Genomic DNA, 17,599 nt, shown 5'->3' with positions numbered 1-17,599 from the left:
CAGGGGAGGAGGTGACGCCTTCGGGGAGACTCGGGCTCCCTGCCTGGAACACAGGCACCCCGACAACTGCTTGAAGTGTGTCGTTCTGGGACACACCATCCCACCAGAGGGGTGTGTGGATCCCAGCAGAGCACACGCGCCTCATATCCGCTGTTGAAACGAAGCAACACATTGCAGTTTGTCTGGTTAAACGTCTTCTTTATATCTCATTACACACCAAAGTACCGTGCGTTTCATTTCTAAGATGTGATTAAGTTCACATTCATCCTTGATTGAGGTTTGGAATCTTTTATTTAGGAAGCAAAAATAGATTTCAGAAGGGAAAGGTCTAGCGCTGTGCCACTTGGTGAGACCACGAAATTTAATCCTTCACACTCACTCCCAGGGTGATTTCAATTAAATTTGTTCAAAATTTATCAGTTTCCTGCATGTCGGCATAAATGATTCAGGACCACTTATGTATTCACTGAGTAGAATGTATTGAAGGGGACACATTATTGTTATAACTTTCCACAGTTCTTTCATAAATTCACCTAATAGGAGTTTCTATTATTTAAAACCTCAGCCTCCACGCTGAATGGTCTTGTTCTCGCAGCCGGGGACTCTAATCACCCATGCAGATTTTTGGAGCACTCCTGAGCCACAAAAGCTGCCCTTTTCCCATAGCGTGATGCTCTGGCTACCCTGTCCTCAGGACGTAAAATATGGCCCTGATTCTCCGAAGGAAGCAGCAGAATGTGAGTCTCCAGATGCTGAGAGCACCGGGCGGACGTTGAGGGATTGTGTGTGGGGACTTTCAGGTGACTGCATGAGACTGCAGAAGCTAAATACATTTATTCGGGAACAGAGTCATAAGACACTATAATAGGGTAACTTAAGTCTCTCTGAGAAAATACAGCTGTCTGGGAAGACGAGCGGTTCAGAGGACATACCCCTCTTGAGATAACACTAGATGTGTGCAGGGCACACAGGCTGCCCTGGAGCCACACTCATCTGCCATCTAAAACAATTCACAGGGCACTGCCATGCCCTGGAGAATTCATCTACAGAAACGTGCCAGGTAAGGGCACGTTAACATGAAATCTCTATTACTGGCTACACAGGAAGCACTTTTATGCACTTTTTCCTTTGACAAATTACATTAGTAAGAAAACCCTGGGCATCTTAGATGTTCTCTACTGTCTCACTGTCTCACTGTCTCACTGATCAGCCAGAAAGTGCCTCTTCGCGTGGCGTGCTCTCCAGCTAGAGGCTAGGTTTCACAAGAAGGAAATGAACTGAGCTTCGGTTAATAATTAGGAGTTTTAATAGATATGGGATGGTTTTAACCACCTCTTTCCCTTCTGGAACAGTGCCCCTTATGAATGTTTCAAACTGAAGAAGGCATGCGAAGGGAGTACGCCTTTGCCTACAAGGAAACAAAGCTGAAAGAGCTGCGGTTGTATCCTTTGTCTGGTGACAGAGGTGACATTATTCCTCCTCATTCTATGCAATTGACTGCTACAGAGTGACTTTCTGAAAGCCAAGTCTGTACCAGATCCAACCACACCACGTCTCCACCATGAGGTCTATCAGGGTATCTCACAGCAGATGGCACTCACTGAACGTCCCCTGATCTCTTATTTCCTCTGAAACAAGGACTCTATCTGTCATTCCATCTGACTGCCAATTTCTGAGGGAAAGTACTTCTCAATTCCTGCTTTGTTTTTCTCTGAGTTGAGGTGACTTCCCTGTAGGAATCTCTGGGGACTTTGTTCTAGAGACAGACTCTCCCAGGTCCTGAGTTCATCTTGCCCTTGGAAATGTGGGTGTTAGGAACCTCATTCTCACCAGTGGAGGACTGAAAAGTGTTGGAATGCCACAGCCTGGAGGTCATGGTGTGGGCAGTTTGCTCTCCAGCCACTGAGACCCAACTCTGATAAATTTTTTCCATGAAGAATTTCTGGAAGCTTGGATTCACTGCTGAGCCTCCTGTGAAGTGCCGAAGTTTTATGAATCCCTGGCCTTTGTTGAGACAATGACAGTGGTGTTCCCATTGTTGTGACAATAAAAATGCTCCCACACACTCCGAATATCTCATAAAGGAGAGAAACACCAAAAACACACAAAGACAAATCCATAAGTAAATAAATCTTTAAAGGAGTCATAAAAGTCACACCAACTTCAAAAGTACAAAACCAAGACAGCAAGACTGACGGCTGACTTCCCAACAGAAACCATGGAAAGTGGAGTATGACCTATGACACACTTCAAATGTTGAAGGAAAGCAAATGCCAAAACACAATTCTATGCTATGTGACACAACCCTCAAAAGTCAAGTTAGGAAAGAGAGCCTCAATGAAAACGGCCGAGTAAGGACCTGGGAAAATGATCTCATCCATAAAGCCAAAAACAGTGTGTGAGAATTGCCAGGATCAATTTTCAAAACTCTGAAAATTAACCAAAAGTTTATAGCAATCTAGAGAGTGCTTATTCAAGAGAAACAATTGAATGTCATTAGGAAAAGGCTCTGTGGCATGTTAACCTGCCCTATTCCCATCTCCTCATCCCAGCTTCATCAGAGGCTTGGAAACCAACAGCCCACAAGTCATGGTGAAAACCAGCCGCCTGGCCACCACTGGAGAAGAAAGAATGAGGTTGGAGAGCCTTCAAAAGCCTCTCTCCCTCAAACTGGCATTTTTTGATCTGTGTGGTAATTCCCGAAGAGACTCACAGACTCACTCATGAGGCTGTCTTCATTTGACCCCATTAGGAGTTCACCCAGCAGAAGAACGTTTTACCCCACGGTGTATTTAAAAAAAAAAAGGGGGGGGGCAATTTTTGAACACAAAGTTTGCTTGAGGAGATAGATAACAGTTGGGGCAACTATAGGCAAACCAAAAACACTTAAAAGGTAAAATCAGGGAATGAGATGTCCATAGAGACTTGAGAAACTCCAAGATATTTTTTGGAATCTAGAGGGACATATAAATGTCCACAGCTATGCATATGCTCAAGAAAGAGTTGACCTTAAGCTCTGACCTTGAGCTATGCTTCAGGCTCCGCGCAGGCAGGAAGTGAAGGATAAGGTCGAGCTATAGCCTGCCTGACTGCTGAAGATGTTCCTCAACATGTGTACAGAGTCCCCAACAAAGATTGGTCAACTCATGGCTTCCAGGTATATAATCATACAAAAGACCCCCCCTCTTTCCAACATTCAGCAAAGTTTCAGGATATGAGATCAATAGATAACCATTGATTGTGTTTCTTTACTCTAGGAATGAACAATCTGAAAATAAAATTAAGAAAGCGATCCATTTAGACGAGCATCTATACACTTAGGAATACATATAACAGAGGAAGTATGAGATTTATGCACTGAAAACTTCAAAACATCATTGAAATAAGTTGAGTAAAACATAAGTAAATGGAAATACATCTGTGTCTGAATTGTAAGACTTATTGTGAGGATACAAATACGTCCCCAAATTGATCTATAGAGTCAACAGGATTCCAGTCACTTCCCCAACTGGATTTGTGTGTGTGTGTGTGCGCGCGCGCATGCGCACGCATGCAAAAATCAGAAAGTGATCCTAAAATTTGTACTAAAATTCTAGGAATCCAAAATCGTCAAAACAATCTTAAAAAAGAAGAAAGAAGACTGACACTTTGCAATTTCCAGCTTACTACAAATCTACAATAGTCATTACTGTGAAAGTGGAATAAAGATAGACTTATAGATAAATGGACTAGAAGTGAGATGCAGAAATAAATTCGTCCATCCATGGCCAACGGATCATTGATGAAGGAACCAAGATTATTCAATAAAGAAAAAGAGTCTTGTCAATCAGTGGTTCTGGGACAACAGGTTACAAACATGCAAAACAGTGAAGTTTGAACTTTACTTCACACCAAATACAAAACTCACTCAATACAGACTAAACCCCCCAAAGACAGGCATAAATCTGTAAAATTCTTTGAAGAAAACATAGGTGTAAATCTTTCTGACCTTCGAGTCAGCAGTGATTTCTTAGCTGTAACACCAAAAGCACAAGGAACGAAAAAAGATACACTGGACTCTGTCAAATTAAAAAGAAAAAAAAATACCTGCTTCAAAGGACAATATCAAGAAAACAAAGAGATAAGCCACAGAATAGGAGAAAATATTTACAAATTGTATATCTGATAAAGAATTTATGTAGAGTATATATAAAGGCAAAAATCAGTAGAGATACAGGTTTGAGCAACATGATTTACACACATGTTCCTATTAACTCAGAATATTGGGACTAATCACAACAGAACAGGAATGCTTTTGAGGGTCATTTAAACATTTACAAAAATTGACCACATGCTGGGCCATAAAACAAGATTCAACTTATTTCAAAGGCCTGAAGTCATTCACTGTACTTACTCCGACGGCAGTGGATGAAAGCCAGAAATCAAAAAAAAAAAAAAAAAAAAGAGAAAGAGAGAGAAAGAGAAAGAAAGTAGAAAATGCTCATCTATTTTACAATTAAGCAATGCACTTCTAAATAAGTAATGTGTCAAGGAATAAATCACAGTGCCAATTAAAAGTAGTTTGAATTAAACACAAACTAAAATGTTATTATAAAAAACCTGAGTAATACATCTAAAGTTTCTTCTAGAGAAAAGTTATGCCATTAAATATATTTTTCATAATTTATGCATCAAGAAATTAGGGAAAAAAGTAAGGCATATTAAAAATATGAGCTAAAAGTAATGAAATGGAACCTTAAAGTATCATTAACATGATTACAAAAAACAAAACTTTGGCTTGAATAACTACAAACATTAATAAAGACTTAGCAAGATATCACCAGGTTGTGGGTGGGGATGGAGTGCAAGACAGAGACAGAGACAGAGAGAGAGACACAGAGAGAGAGAGAGAGCATAAATATATACCAGTAATGAAAAATGTGATAGCATTACATATCCCACTGATATTAAAATAAAAGATGGAATTATGAATAATTTATGGCAATGAATTTGAAAATTTAAATGAAATTGTTAAGTTACTAGAAAAACACATTTTTTTCTAAAATTGACAAGAAGTAGGACATTGTAATAACCTTGACTTTACTATGAAATTAAAATATCTTACTATAGTTAACATCAAACGAAGAAATCTCTAGGCCCAGAACGTTTTACCTGTAGATACATCAACATATTAAAAACATAATAAAATGCCATAACAAAGTCTAGTTTATTTCAAGAACAGCATGTTCCTGGGGCGCCTGGGCGGCTCCATCAGTACAATGGCTGACTCTTTACTTCAGCTCAGGTCCTGACCTTGGGGTCCTAGATTCAAACCCCATGTCGGGTTCTGGGCTCAGTGGGGTCTCTGCTTGAGATTCTTTCTTTCTTTCTCTCTCTACCCCTCCCTCTGCTCACATACTCTCTCTCCTCCTCTCAAATAAATAAATAAATCTTTTTTAAAAAGGAATAGCAGTTTCAATTTAACATTTGAAAGTCAATTAACACATTTTGTTACTTTGACAAAATAAAGGAGAAAATGTGTATAATATCTCACTTAGTGTGGATATATAGCATGTGAAAAATTCAACATCTGTTTGAAAAATTTCTACAAACTCTAGAAAATAAGCTATAGAATGGAATTTCCTTAAACCTACAAATAATAATTAAAGAACCCTATAGGTAATATCACACATAAAGTTAAAGTACTCTGACACGAAAAAAGAGAAGACACACACATATACACATACTATGTGTGTGTATTCTCTTTTATATGTATATATGTGTGTGTGTGTGTTTTATTCCATATATACACATGTGTATATGGAATAAAAAGAATGAAAGATTGGAAACTAAGAAATAATGATACAAGATCACATATAAAAATGATCTTTAAAATACAGAACAAAATTATTGAAATTAAAAAGTAAATTCAGCAAGGTCATTATATATGCAATCATCATACAAAGATGAATTCTATTGCAGTGTATTGGCAACAGACAAAAGAATGTAGAGAGAGAATATAGACTATATACATGTGTGCATGTGTGTGTTGTGAGTTTGTTAAGAAAGCAGTAAAACAAGCAGTAGAATGAGGTAAGATGCTTGCAATGTATTTTTTTTCAACAAATAGCTCCTACCCAAATATAAAGGAAACTCCTAAAAATCTTGAACACATTGCACTCATGTTCAGCCCATTAGGAGAAGACTCTGGGCCTAGCCGAGGGTTTGCAGGCTCTCTTCTTAGCTGACAGGCACTCTCAGCTAAGGAAACCAGGGCATGAGCACACTTGGTGGGCAGGTATGGGGCCCTGGGTAGAGTGGGGGTGTGGGCTGGGCCCTGTGCTGAAAAGCTTCACCTCCAGTGTGGTGACATCACATTTCCACATCATGAAAGTCCTTCAGCTACAGTGCGAGGAGGGGCAGTGGCTGGATATCTAAGAGCAGGACACCAACAAAGATAACATTGGCATGGCTGAGCCCAAAGGGAGACCTGGACTAAGCCCCAGTGCTGGGGCTAGACCTGAGGTCATAGGCCTTTGAAGATGACATTCAGTCACAAGAACTGAAGGGACAGTGGGGCTTTCACAGAAGTGGGGATTTGGGAAGAAAGAGGCATCATGGATGTATGGTTGCCTATGTCCACAGAAAGCCAGCAGCTCAGGCTATGAGAGGAATGGGGACCCTTGTTTGAGGCTATCATGAGAACAGGTAGAAGTGACAGCCCTGGGTGAGTCCTGAGATGGGGCAGCTTAGGGAGCCAGGAATCAGCATCTGGCATCAGCCCTTCAGGAAGGAGCAACAAAGAAAACCCAGAGAAGGTTGGTAACAAGCCAGCACCATTCTGATATCAAAGCCAGATGAAGACATCACAACAGGGACAAACTGCAGACCAATATCTCTCATGAACACAGATGGAACAATTTTTGACAAACTGTGAATAAATCAAATCCAACAATGTGTACAAATAATTATACAACATGACTAAGTGGGATTTATCTCAGGAATGAAAGTCTGGTTCAACTTTTAAAAATCAAATAATGGAACTGGTCACATCAACAGACTAAAGAAGAAAAACCACATGACTTTATTGATAGACATGGAAAAGGCATTTGACAAAATCCCACTCCCACTCATAATCAAAACTCAATAAGCTAAGAGTAGAGTGGAACTTCCTTAGGTTAATTAAGAGTATCTTCAAATAAACAAACAAAAGCACCAACAACCCTACAGCTAACAAAGTACTTCATGGTGAGAAAGTCAAAGCTTTCCTGCTGAGTTCGGGTACCAGGCAAGGATGCCACCGTACCCCCACCACTTAATGTCCTGTGCGGGGAACCTCATCACTTCACTGAACATCACTTCACTGAACATCACTTCACTGAACGATGAGGAGAAGGGAGCCACGTCCCAGGGCAGACATTACCAGTAGCGCATGTTGGGATTCCATAGCACACATTAGCCATTGAGTAGGTTGAGATAAACATGCAGACATTACTAGTTGAGCATGTTGGGATAACCAGGCAGGTATTATTATTTGAGCATGCTGGGATAACCGGGAAGACATTGTTAGTTGAGCATGTTGGGATAACCAGGCAGGCATTGCTAGTTGAGCATGTTGGGATAACCAGGAAGACATTACTAGTTGAACATGTTGGGATAACCAGGCAGGCATTGCCAGTTGAGCATGTTGGGATAACCAGGAAGACATTACTAGTTGAACATGTTGGGATAACCAGGCAGGCATTGCTAGTGTAGCAGATGGCTGCCACAGGGCCTCAGGCTCCCAAGCCTTATGCACCGAGACCCCCACTTGTAGAGGGAAGAGACTGAGGTGCGAAGGGAGCACCTGTACAGTGGGAAAGGGCACAGCCAGTGCTCTGAGCAAAATTTTCCCCATCAGGCCAGACACTTACTGACTGTGGAATAATTGACATGATTATCAGAAACATGAAACTTCACAAGTGATTTTCCTTCCGTTTTGGACCCACCAGGTCGAGGTCTCCAAGGAGCCACCTAGTAGATCATCAGAACCCAGAACCCACCACTTACCTAACACCATTTTAGGGAGAGGCGAGGAACACACAGAAGCTGAGGAATAGCAGGTTGTAACCCAGCACCATCTAGGAGGGTGAGCTGCGGTGTAGACCTGGCAAGCAGCCCCAGAGTCTTCACACCCCTTTCCTCCACGCCATCATGTGCTACAGCCACGTTGGTGTAAAATGAACAGATCAAGACCCTCTACTAAGGCATTTTCTTTAACCTAAAGCAAAAACTTGTCCCCACACACCCACAAGGAGCCATCAGCCTGCAGTGGAGACAGAAGCCTCTCATGTAATTCCCACCCTGACTGAGGGACAGCCATGGTCGCTAGGTCACCTGCACCACGGCTGCTTGTCCCACCAAGCAGGTGCAGGTGCAACAGGCACAGCAGGTGCGGCAGGTGATGCAGGTGCGGCAGGTGCAGCAGGTGCGGCAGGTGATGCAGGTGCGGCAGGTGATGCAGGTGCAGCAGGTGCGGCAGGTGCAGCAGGTGATGCAGATTTGGCAGGTGTGGAGGTGATGCAGGTCAGGGGGTGATCCAGGTGATGCAGGTCTGCCTGGAGCGGTGGCCGGCCCTGGTCGGTGAGGGCAAGCAGCTCCAAGAAACTGCAGACCAGCTAGAACCTGCAGCCATGGTCGCTGGGTCACCTGCGCCACTGCAGCTGCGTCCCAGGCAAAGTATCTCCTACACGACTTTGTTTTGCACCCGGACCAGCACAGTCCTAGCTACCATCTCATGGAGATGCCACGGTGTTTATTTTTCACGTGGGCAGGATGGGCGGCCATGGCGTAAGTTGCGGCCACTCAAGCTGTTGTCATGCATCCTGACCTTTCCGGTGTGTCTTGCTTCCCCCAAGCAAGTGTGGGGCCCTGTTTCCCAAACCCTTCCTTTCTTTCCTGCTTTCTCTCCGTAGGTTGGGTGCAGATGGGACATCCAGGACATTTCCAGGCAACTTGCTCTGTGAACAGTCCAGAGACATGGCAGCCAAGCCATTACTTACAAAGGTACCATTAAACTTTCATGGCTGCGTTATTAATTATTGAGGGGCTAATGTGGGGCCCCAGCTGTGCGGCCCAGCTCGTTCCTCAAATGCAGGGCAGGTCCAGGCGGGGCCTTCAAGCAGGACCCTCGGCTTCTGAGTCTAAATCAGGATGAAGGGAACAGAACTGGATTCCCCATGTTGAAAACAAAGGCGTGGGCAGGGGGCTCTCAGGATGTGTCACTGGTAAGACACAGAAGGAAATCTTCAATCAGCTTTCACTCCAGCAACTGTCAGGGGACGCCTTTCTTTTAAACCTCCCATAGGTCCCCACCCCCGGGGAGTGTCCTCGTTAGCCTGTCTCTCACACTGGGGGTGCCTGGCTGGCCAGAAGCAGCACCCCCCACCACGTCCATAGTGATTACTACTTCCCTTCCTGCCCCGAAAGCAATAGATGCTTTGTTCACCCAAATGTGAATTTTTCTTCTTACGTCATCTGTGGTTCCACACGTTTCTCGCTGAATCAGGTACAGAAAAGCCGTTCCCAGCAGGGCAGGTGACGAGATGCAGGGAGGAGGTCACACTTTTGCCTCCGAAAGTTGATCCTCCCACGAAACCCAGGTCCCGCCATTCAAAATTTACTCTTTATGAGATGAAGGTAAAGCGAGAGATCATTGAACAGACATTAAGAATGAGGTACTGCTTGATCTTTGAGAGGGTAGATGGGTCTGGGACTCAGCGCACCGCCGGGGCAGAGGCAGCTTCGGTGGGGAGCTGTGGCTCCCGTGCCCTGAGGAGCGGCGAGGCACAGACCTGAGGGACTGTGGCAGGAAGAAGGCCAGGAGCAGGGCCGTACCTGCCCTTTGCGTGTGAAACACCTCTTCCAACTGCACAAAGGGACACGTTAGTTGTAAGAATGCAATGGAGTTTGCTTCATGCCATTAAATAGGGTGCAGCTTGATTTTGAAATAATGTAATTCAGCTGCAAAGATCCAAAGACAAGTGAGTTAATAAATCCCTTTATCATTCTTAATGGTGAAATAAAATATATCAGCATTTAAAATCTTCACTCAAGTTGAAAAAAATAGCAAAACTGCATCATGAACAAAACTGGTTTTGTTTAACTGCAAACAGAAAAGCTAAAAATGTCAACATCCTTGTTGGCTTGTTGGGATATTTCTGCAGGATGACCAGGGCACCGTTGAAACCCCCTCTGCCCATCTCTTGTGTGCCAATGCCCCCTCATACCTATTCACTTTTGGATTGGATATTGGCTGCGTTAAGCTTAGGGGCAGGTGCCCAGTCATGCTGGGGACAGTCGTCAGGACAGGGGAGATCCCAACCTACTCCTAATGCAGGGCAGGGGACATGGTGAAGCGAACACTCATATGTTCCATCACCCACTTGAAGAACTCACTCAATCAAGCTGAATGCAGGTCTTTTCCATGAAGCGCGCACATGCTGCTGGTTGGACGGGAGTGTCGGCGGCGGGTCCGGAAACGTGGGTACTGGCCTCTGGGGAGGCGGAGAGATGCTCCAAACCAAAGTTTATCGGACATGACGGTCAAGACAGGCACAAAAACTCCAGCCCACAAGGTGAGCTGCCGGCCAGGACACCAAGTCGGCAGAGGTGCCCAGCCCCGTGTGGCTGGGGCAGGGTCGGGAGCCGGACCGGGAGCACGAGTCTGCCTGGGCAGCCACGGCTGAGCAGGGGAGAGATGGCATAGGAGGCTCTGGGCTGTCCCGCTGGGACAAAGCCTCAAATTCCTCAGGGCCTGGCTGGATGCAGGCACCGTTTCCCCACCCCGCACAACGCTTGGCCAGTGCCTGGCACACTCTGGCAGTCAGGGAACAGCTGTGAGGTAAGCCAGCGGCTCCTGGAGTGTGTGGATGTGGGACAAAGATGACGTGGGAGAGTCAGCGCATGGAGCTGAAGTGGCATCTTGGAGGTGCTGAGGGAACATGAGCTCCAGACATAGAAGACACCCGGTGGGGAAAGCTGCTGCGATTCACAGCCTGACCCAGTGGACGGCGCTGACTGTGCTCTGCCAGCCACAGGGACTGAAGTGATGGCCTTGAACCGCCTGACCCGGGGGATGGCGATGTGATGTTGTAGCTGGCTGAGGATGGCTGAGGGCAGGCGGAAGTGTGGGTGTGGAGGCTGGACCTCCACCCCTCCCTGGGGACAGGTGCAGAGTCTAGGGGAGCGGCCAAAGGGCGGGCACGTGACAGAGAGACCTTCTGTGCACAGGCTGCCCCCCCTGCTGCCAGCGGTAGGCACAGCACAGTCGGGAGACGGATCTGTGCCCTGGCGCAGTCTTAACGGTCTGTCCTTGGCTCGTGCCAAGTACATGGTCAGTCGTGTCGAGCGTCTCGTCCCACCAAGGACAGGAGGGCTGACGGAAGACGCTGGAGCCCCATCAGCCTCCGGGGCATGTGCTTGGGGCGGAGGACTCCCCGGGGACCCGGCCTTGGGTGTCCGCGGCAGGTGCAGTCTGCTCAGGGCTATCTGCGTGGGATTTGTGTCCCGAGGAGCAGGTGCGTCTGGGGATCACCAGCTCAGCTGCCCCAGGTGGAGGCAGAATAGCGGGAAGTGGGAAATCTGCTTCTGTGAGCCGGTCCCACCCCAGGATGTGTCCACGAGCACCTCTGTTCCCAGCGGCTGGGCCTCCTGTGCCCGGTGGAGGGCCCGAGTGGACACAGGGTCTGGTCGCTATCCCTGCCCTCCTGGTAAGTGTGATGGTCCCCTGCTGGGAAGATGGTGTGTATTTCATGGGGTTCCTATGGATGGATGGCGGTGACTGGGTGAACTCCGTGTGAGCTCAACCCTTGGTGGTGCCGACGCCCCCAGAATTCAGTTTCAAGGAGAAATAAGACGGCACAGTCTCTGTCTTCCGGGCCTAGAATGTTCACCGCCCCCGGTCCCATCAGCAGAGCTGACCTCCATGTTTTCAGTGAATGTATGTTTCTGTGTTTGTGTGCATGTGTGCAAGTGGCCGCATGTGTGTGCATGCAGGAGTGTGGCCACGTTATGTGTGTGTGCTGGCATATATGTGTGAGTGTCTTAAGCACGCACAGTGTGAATGTTTGCATGTGAGGTTGTGTACGCGTGCCTCTGAGTGTGAGCACATGTGTGCACATGCATGTGTGTGCGTGCACATGTGTGTGGGTATGTGTGCACACTCGTGTGTGTATGAGTACTTCTACTAGTTTGCGGACATGGCACACATATCTATACACATATGTGTGTACACTTGCATGTGAAATTCACAAGTGAATGTGTGTATATACCTGTGATTGCATGTAAGTGTATGTTTGCACACAAACACCCGAATAAATGTGGCACACGTGTGTGAGCGGCTGTCTGTGCGTACATGTATTGCATAGACAGCGTATGAGAACGCTGAGTGCTTACGTTCATAGAAACACCTCCGTGTGTTCACGTGTGGCTCTGCATGTGAGTGTACATGTTTACACGTGGAGAAAGAAATGTGCATGTGAAGTTTTGTGTGTGGATGAGTTGTGCAAATGCCCATTGTGTGTGTGTGTGTGTGTGCATGACTGTGTGAGGGCCCCTGTGGGCAGAGGCACGTGTGTACTGGGGCTATCCCATGTCCATGCTCATCTGTGCACACACATGTTCTGAGTACATGGTCGTGTGGGTGTGCATCACGTTTGTTTTGCACATGTGTGTCTACATGTCAGTGTCTGCCTGGTGTGTTCACATACACGTGGGCACATCTAAGTGAGAAACCACGCATCCGTGTGTGGGTATGGGTCCACGCACAAGCGTCTGTGTGTTTATCCATCTGGGTTTGGCTGTGTGCGTGCAAGTGCCTTGTGAAGGTGCACACATACACTCGTGTGTGCACATGCATGCTTGTTTTTCTCCATGTGTGCATGTGCTCCCACGTGCTATTGGAGGAGTGGTTCTGCACACAGCAAATGAGGACAGTTGTTCTCGGATCATGGCTGAGTCTGAGCCTGGGCCTATCACACCCAGACCCTGCGGCTTGCATGAATCACCTCACCCCACTGAGCCTCGATTTCCCCCTCTGCAAACAGGGAATACTTATAACCAAACCCTCTTCTTAGGGTTCCTGAGAATTGCATGGGTTAGCTTGTGCAAAGGGCTTAGCGATGAGCCTGGCAGAGAGGGCGTACCGGACATATTTATTACAATTACATGATTTTGACAATGTGGGTGAGTTTCCCGGAGAAGCCTAGGGCAGTCTCTCTCTGTGCCTGTTGTCCCAGGATGTGTGCTAACGTCTGGCTCACTACCTGTAGATCATAAATTATGTATTTTCACCGTTTAGGTAGAGGAATTTTGAAATCATTGTTTTGTTGTAAGTCCTCGCCCTCTTTATTGAGTTTGAGAGAGACTAAACGCTTGCCTCCTTTGGTCTGCTGACACCTACATCTGCTTTCCTCGGCAGCCGTCAAACATGCTGCATTATTAAAATCCCGACGATACGTGACATGATCGTGATGAAGTTTGGGGCACACAGACTCAGATGTGTACAGTTCAAATTAAAATCCCACCCACACCCCAGCGTGATTTGTCAGGAGCAAACAGTGATGGAGGGAAAGCTGAGGAGTGACGGAATTCTTTCTAAAGAACAAATCTGCACTTATGTTCCTATTTAATTATTTTTTAAAATATTTAAATGTCATTTGAAAAATTCCCAAGAAATTAAAAAAATTCTATACATAGGATTGCATTGATACAAGTTTGCCAAGATGCACAGGCCGTTCAGAAAAGTGAACAATTAAGCTTCCTCCAAAGCATCTCGCCCAAACATGTCATTGTAATTAGAATTTAATAACCTTATGATCAGCGCTAGCTGTCACGACGGTTGTCACTGTGGAGGAAGAGCCATCTCAGCCGTGTGAAATCCGGTCCGGGATGAGAAGCCCACCGCTGCCCTCGTCTTATACAGAGGAACCAACGAAGGTTGGAGCGATGCCAGACACAGACCTGCGAGGTCTCAGGTTGGGTGTCAGCTCTCACTTTCCCGACGAGTCTGACGTGGACGCATCTATTAGATAAAACAAACTGTGATGAAATATTCTTCTTTGCTTATAAACACGGTGGAAAAGAGCTCCCGTGGGTCCCACTCAGCCCGTGTTGTCCAGGCTCCCCGTGCTTGGCTGGAGGACAGAGTTCCTCGGTGTCGCAGACAACTCCTGAATGTTTGCGACGAATCACTTCTTCTCCGGATACTCCTTGAACACACTCATGGCGTGCCCAGTCCAGACTGAAGGAAGGCAATGGCGGGCCTCTCCCCTCTGTGTGCTCCGCGGAGTAACTCAGAAGAGGCCAAGCGGCGCTTGGAAGGGCTTTCGATGAGCACCATCACCCGGCTCCTCCTCCCACCTGCCCATCTTTCCAGGAGTCTTGAGGCTCTGAGACCTTCCTCTCCATCCTTCCAGGGCCACAGTCCTCCTGTCTCTGGGCCGGCAGCTGGCCTTGGGCTGCACCACCTGCCACGGCTCCGGGGCTCATTGAGGTCCCTGGGAAAATAGAGCCCCCCGTGGCAGTGGGAAATGAGTCTGGGGGAGTCTCAGGCCAGAGGTCTAGGAGGGGATGGTCTGGCTCAGGGGAGAGGCGGGTCCTCTGACTGAGCTCAGCCGCCGCAGCCCACGGAGAGGTGCAGGCTCTCCCCAGGTGTGCTCCGTGGCTGAAACGGCTCCGCAGGTAACAGCCACAGTCAGCCCGTGGTCATCTGGAAGGACTGCAGAACGCGGATGCCTCGCGGCCAGGCGTCCGTGGGGAGGAGGGATGCAGCGGCCGGGCTGTCTCCACCGGGAGCTGCGGAGCCCAGAGGCGGGAGCACGGCTGCCGGTCTACATGAGGCGGCAAGCCTGCGCAGACTCCCCATACGGCACCGAATCGACGGCTATTACTGCAAATATCCGTAGGGAGGGTCGCTGGTCCAACATCTTACACATTTCCAGGACCATAAAGAGAAGACGTTTTATTGACATTCTAGGAAACTTGGTGCAGAAGAAGAATTGGCACAGATTGGAGGATGATGCAGGGTTCACACGCTCCCGGACCCCTTGTTTTCAATTAGAAACAAACTTCTTGTTTTCCGGCATGAGCTCTGGCTATGGACTGAACTGGGGCCAACCCCCCCCCCCATGTTAAAGCCCCAACCCCCAATGTGACTGTGTTTGGAGATGGGGCCACGAGGAGATAATCTGTCAAATGAAGATGTTCTGCTGGTGTCTTCATCCGACAGGACTAGTGGGTTTACAGGAAGAGGCGGCACAGACGGCCCGGCCTGTGCTCGGGGGAAGGGCACGTGAAGACGGGGCCACACCGTGCTGGTGGCCGGCAGGAGCAGGCAGGGGTCTCACCGACACCCAACCGGCCACCGGCGCCCTGATCCCGGGGTCCCAGCCCCGGCGCCTCTGTCGTCCCAGCCCCTGGCTGCTTTGCCACCGTGGCCTGAGCCAACAGAGACAAATACATTCTGATTTATTTACTCCACAACTTTTTATTGGATCAAAAGAGTTTAATCTGCTAAATATATTTTATTGTATTTTTTTATTTATTTTTATTTATTTAAATTTTATTTTCAGTGTACCAGAATTCATTGTTTATGCACCACACCCAGGGCTCTGTGTGATCTGTGCCTCCCATCCTAAATATATTTTAAGTGATGCCTCCATTTTTCTCAGCATGGGTTTTTATACAATGGATAAAAACATACCTACCATGAAAAAACTAAAGTATTGTTTTAATTTCAATTTTTCACTTTAAATATATAAGAATCAATACCAAGTAGCAAGAACACCTGAATGGTATAAATCACCATTTTTGAAACTGAGATTACATTAGGAAAACAGCACAAAGAAGCGAAAGGCGTGAGGGGGCCCGGGGGTCACCGGTCCAAAGCCACACCACCAGACACTACACCTTCCCTAGCAGGGGCCAGAAACTGTGCTGCACGGTGACTGAGATGGACCAAGATAGGCCCCTCCCCATGACTAAACCCCAGTTGATGGGTACGAACCCAGTTGTGGAGGCTCAGCGTGCTCAGGGCGCAGCTGGTCCCCTCTCTGCCCAGAGCTGTTCAACCTCAGCAAATGTCTTTTAAAGGGTCATTTTGTCTCCAATTAGCACACACTAGCTGTCCTATTAAATGGAAATTAAGTTCTTATTTGAAGACGTGCATTTGGAGATTTAACCTAATGTGGACACCCGCAAGGTCGTAATTTTGCTTTCCAACCGCGACCGGGGTCTAGTGATTCAGGAGCAAGGAAGGTTGGAGAGCTTGGCTGCACTCCGCCAAGGGACCCGGTGAACGTGGGTCTCTCCCGGGGCGTGGGAGTGTGTGTGAGTGTGCAACCGCACGTGTCTGTTAGCCTGAAGACCCCCGGGGCAAATGCTTCTGTCAGAAAGGCACCATGTATTAAATGTCCACTAAAATCAATCTCCTTTATGAAGTCTAGTGCTTTGTTAACGTCGAGAAATTCTACTCAGAGAGGCACCTCGCAAAATCTCTACGTGGGTGCAAGGAGCCTGTGGTGGTATGTTCTCTGCCTCCAACAACTTCTTTCCAGCTCCCGTTTCCAAATTTGCTTTTAAAAAATATTTTCAGATTAAATATTTTATAAGTGTCTCCCAGTTCTAAGAATATGTGATGATAAAATAGTAATTGCAATTTTTTACAGTTAATTGCACAGTGTCTGGAACTCAAACGTGTTTAAAATTCTAGTGCATTATCATTCGTGGACAGCTGCTGACAGTCCCACTGAGGACAGGATTGCAAACAGCCCAGAAATGGATATAAATACAAATATAAACAAGCTTTCGCAAAGTTCTTCTATGGACTCCCTGCTCTGCACCGGAGCGGGCCGTCTGTAATTGGTCTTCAGCCAATAGCAGAGCTCCCACGGAGCGAGGGTCCCGGGTGCGGGGCATCTGATGAAACCCAGCTCTGTAAATGCACTGGTTCCTGACGGTAAATTTGAACACTCTCAAATTGCGAAGTCATATTTATTTACACTTAGTGGCTGAAAGGAACCTGCACAGAGATAAGGAGCAGCGGTACACTCTTATTGGTCACATTAGATTATGTTTCTCTTACCTACAGAAAATGATCAGTGTGCTGTGAAAAAGAGATTGTTTTAAGTGGCTAAAGAGTTCCAATTTACAAATGTTTCTTCTCAGTGGATGTTTATGATATCTGTGGTTCGAATTAAGATTTATTGCTAGTCTACCACGTTCCAGATTTTACACATGAGCTCTCTTGTTTAATCTCCAGGGCAACTGGGGATGCAGATTTCATTTTTGCTCTAATTTTACAAATGAAGAAACAGGATCCAGGAGATTTTCTTGAAATGTCCATTGGTGGAATTCGTATGAACTTTTTACTTTTTAAAATTTTTATTGGCTGATTAATTTCCTGTATTTTACTTTTTTAAAATTTTTAAAATTTCTTTTCAGTATACCAGAATTCATTTTTTATGTACCACACCCAGTGCTCCATGCAATCCGTGCCTCCTTAATACCCACCACCAGGCTCACCCAACCTCCCACCTCCCACCCCTCCAAAACCCTCAGATTGTTTTTCAGAGTCCACAGT

The sequence above is a fragment of the Martes martes genome (assembly GCF_963455335.1).
Source record: "Martes martes genome assembly, chromosome: 5".
NCBI classification, from domain to species: Eukaryota; Metazoa; Chordata; class Mammalia; order Carnivora; family Mustelidae; genus Martes; species Martes martes.
The sequence above is the reverse complement of the archived record's forward strand: the minus strand, read 5'-3'. Positions refer to the sequence as shown.